The sequence below is a fragment of the Xenopus laevis genome, chromosome 2L, assembly GCF_017654675.1.
Source record: "Xenopus laevis strain J_2021 chromosome 2L, Xenopus_laevis_v10.1, whole genome shotgun sequence".
NCBI lineage: Eukaryota > Metazoa > Chordata > Amphibia > Anura > Pipidae > Xenopus > Xenopus laevis.
This window is the reverse complement of record NC_054373.1, coordinates 17,930,724-17,935,222: the sequence shown is the minus strand read 5'-3', so window position 1 is coordinate 17,935,222 and position 4,499 is coordinate 17,930,724.

Sequence of the window (4,499 nt, the reverse complement as noted above, 5' to 3'; positions counted from 1 at the left end):
TATCGTCTGCAAATTTTCATCTGTGAATTTTCATGCCAGTTTCATGAATTTAATCGGCGGTGAAACGTGGAAATTCGCCACAAATTCACGCCTGTTGAATTTATTCGCCCATCACTAATGGAGAACAGTCCTAAGGCCATTATTCCTCCTCAACCAAACTTTACCACCTGAATTATGTTCCTCTGGCATCTGCCAGACCCAGATATTTGTGTCAGATCAGGAAATGCCTTCAGAACTTGTTTGCACTTCTCCAGAGTTCTACAGCAGTAACGTTTGCACCTCTGCATCCGACGCTTGGCGCGGGGAGTTGGAATTGGAGTAGATGTTAAATGATCAGCCTTTGGGACAAGAATGTAAGCTGGCAAGCACAACATTGTCAAGAATGTCATTATACGCTGTAACCTTAAAAGGGTGGTTCACCTTTAAGTTAACTTTTAGTATGTTATATGAGTGGCCAATTATAAGCAACTTTTTTTGTCTTCATTATTTATTTTGTACAGTTTTTTAATTATTTGTCTTATTCTTCTGACCCTTTCCAGCTTTCAAATGGGGGGTCACCGACCCCATGTAAAAACAAATGCTCTGTAAGGCTACAAATGTATTTTTATTGCTACTTTTTACATACCTCCCAACATTTTGGAAGTAAAAAGAGGGACAAAAAAATTTTTCCCGCACGTAGCGCAGCAATTTTATGGACCACACCCCTTTCTGTGGCCACACCCCCTAATTACCATCTTTGTTTTAAAAAATTTGCCAGGTTATGAAAGTTTGAAAATATTTATCTAAACTGTGTTTTTGTGTCTCAAAATTGTTACAAAGTATCTTATTTGCACCTGTCACCTGTTCTGGGCTCTCTGCTAAAAGCCAGTTAAGTGAGAAACTTTGTTTCTTTTTCTGGCTGTTCAGTGCAGAGAAAAGAGGGACTTTCCAGTACAAATGAGGGTCTGCGGGTTGAGCTGTCAAAAGAGGGACTGTCCCTCCGAAAAAGGGACAGTTGGGAGGTATGTTTTTATTACTCATTTTTCTATTCAGTCCCTCTCGTGTTCATATGCCAGTCTCTTATTCAAATCAGTGTATGGTTGCTAGGGGCATTTGGACCCTAGCAACCAGATGGCTGAAATTGCAAACTGGAGCGCTGCTGGATAAAAAGCTAAATAACTCGAAAACCACAAATAATAAAAAATGAAAACCAATGGCAAATTGTCTCAGAATATTACTCTCTACATCATATTAAAGTTTTCTCAAGGGTCAATCATCCCTTTAACTTTTGCTTTCAGTGGAACAAGGAGTCCTAGCCTAAAACATGGAAAAACGTCTAAAAAATACTCCACCACTAAAATGTGTCATCACTGTTACGCATTCGGGTAGGTTGTGCTCACCTGACATTGGGCAGGACATCATTCCAGAGGATGCATTTGCTCTGTTGCAGAGATCAATGGTAGAGACCTTCACACACTCCAGCAGACCCTTCATATTGCACATGGTCATGTTAGAGTCGTTTGCCTCTGATTGCCCCAAAAAAAACGCCTACGCTCCATAAAAAGTTCTATATAGTTCTTGTGCTGACATTACTTCTGGATAGAGTTTGGAACTCATCGGTGAGTATTCCAAGTAAGGGCCTAATCACTAGATCTGCCTTACCCTCAAGTCTTATCTACTCATGAAGAACCATTCAAAATACTTATCCACATCATTTCCAAAATTGGCCTGGACCTGACATGTACAAAATAGGGGTGTGGAAGCACTCTAAAGGCTAAGTAATAGTATATTTAAGTATAATGGAAGTGCTAGTTTTAATGCACATTCCCTGGGCCCCTGTCTCAAAAGTAAGTTTACAAAACAGGGGTTTTTAGTTACAAAGTTATGATCATAAAGTTGAAAAGCCACCATACCACGTCAAGGTAAACCCCACATGGCGGTCCCTAACTTGTTTGCCTTTCGGCCATAGTATAAAAAGTCTTACTGCATAGTAGCATTCAGTGTAATCAGTGTCTGTTGAACCTTGGTTTCAGTGAAACATCGCTGATGTTTTTAGAAGTCGCTGGCGAAAGAGACTGGTGTTATCGGTCATTCGCACTCTATCACCAGGCGTCTTTTGATCTGGCGAACGGTCGTTACTCCGCAAATTCCCTAAAATGTGGATTTTACTGAACGTTACCTCTTTCTCCAGAGTTGACCACCACCTCAGACCAGAGGAAGTGCTAAAAAGCAGCCGATCTTCCTCAATCTTCTGTCACTTACATCATATACTGTGAGCCGAAAATGCATCAAAGTCCAAAAAACGCTGGCGACTTTTCCTTTTTTCAGCCTGATAGCCTACAAAAGTCCTAACTGAAACTTTTATTGGGTGCCCCATACATTTTCAAACATTAATTTTACAGTGGGCTCATGTGTAGGGCATTAGAATAACTCTAGTGTCTTTATTAAGATTTCCTGGACATGTGTTTTAAAAAGTGGAATTTGTAAGTATTTGCACCAACATTTAACATAAAGACGTCCATACAACTTTAAATTTCCCGCCCTATGCAAATTGACTTGAGCGCAAGATCACTAGCGAATTTTCTCTAGGCAGAAATGAATGCTAGCGCATCTCGCTTTGAAATGCTGCACTGCCAAAGTAACGCTAGCGAAAAGTCGCTAGTTAGTAAATCTGCCCCATAGTGTCTGTCTCTGGGCTAAATAATGCAGCCTTTGATTTTGCATGAAATGCGTAAAGCAACTCAGTGGGGTCAGGTGTGTGTATACAGTATATATTCATAGCAAGTGAGCATTTGTGTGCAACCATTGCCTGAGCTGTAAAAAGAAGAAAACCTAATTTGGGAAATAAATGGCAGACACATTGCGTTCTGCACAGCGAAACGCCAGCCAAGCTATTCCCATCAGGTACCTGCCTCTCATTAAGGCGACACAAAATAGCCATCCTCTCAGTATATTACTTTGGAAAGCTAAAGCTGCATTGCTTGGATGGATAAGTATCCAAAATTCCTTCTGGGGCATATTGTGGATGCCATGTTTGGAAAGGGCAACAATATACTCTATGTATACTGAGTAATATTCATGCGGCGACTTTGTAGACAGAAAGGAAAGGCAGAAGTAATGGTGAGTGGTTCATAATATTATATAAAGCATTATTTATCAACATAGTGCAATTGCTAGTGATGGGCACATTTCTCCCGTTTCACTTCACCGAAAAGTTTGCGAATTTCTCGCAAAATTCGTGAAACGGTGAAAAATTCGCAAAAAATGAAAATCGGAAATTGGCACCCGGACGCGCTTCCGAAAAGGTGCTTGCATCAATTATGACGCTGGCGTTAAAGTCAATGGACGTCCGAATAGTGTTGACGCGCGCCGATTTTGACATGAGCAACTTCTGAGGTGCGTGTCCGAAATTTTTGCCGGCAAATTTTCGCTGGAGATTTGCGAATTCCCCGCCAATTCGTGACAGCCAAATCTATTCGCCCATCACTAGCAATTGCTACTAAGTGAGCGATTTAATTGGTAGCCATGGCGGAAAAGCTACATAATAAATGTTTTGTGTTTGAGGAAATGTAAAGTCAAATTGTATTCAGTATCAGGTGTCCCATCCTACAACTTCATTTCCTTATACAAGTATGGGACCTGTTATCCAGAATGGTCGGGACCTGGGGCTTTCCGTATATCGGATCTTTCCATAATTTGGATCTTCATACCTTATGTCTACTAGAAAATCATGTAAACATGAAATAAACCCAATAGGCGGCTTTTGCTTCCAATAAGGATTAATTAGTTGGGATCAAGTACAAGATACTGTTTTATTATTACAGAGACAAAGGAAATCGATTTAAAAAAATGTAGATTATTTCATTAATTCTGTCTGAGCTTTCTGGATAATGGGTTTCCGGATAACGGATCTCATACCTGTAGATAAATGTGGGTGAGCCCCCCCACAAAAGTTAAAAAAAAAACTATTGGTGGCAGCCCCCCCCCCTAAAAGAGTAAAATAAAAAATTATTGGTGGCCAGGGTTTTAAAAAAAAAAAAACTTCAGTTTCCTTCTGATCAAACCAATGTCAGGAGGAGATTTTTACCAACAACCCAGCACTTTGCAATAATATTCCAGCGAATGTGCGGAACCAGCTCTTTCTAATAATATTACAGGGAAAGTGTGATATATAGTAGGAGCCAGGAGAGGAAGAGCAGGTTATCTCTCATTTCCCGGCAATTACTGGAACATCAAAGCAGCACAGCGCCAACACTTCTAAAACATCAGCCGCACCTATTTTCTTTTCTATTCTTTGGATCTGCAGCAGAGAGGCTGGATTTAATGTGGTTCTTCAGCAGACTCGCAGGCACCCCGCTGTGTGTTTACCCGACAGATACAACACCAATACAGCATAAAGCAACATCCTAACTCATATCTGACCATAGATTGTTATTGGACATAACACTGCAAAATGAAGCTTTGGGGCATACAACTGCTTTATAGTGGCTACATGGCTAATAAGAGTGCAGATGGGCAAA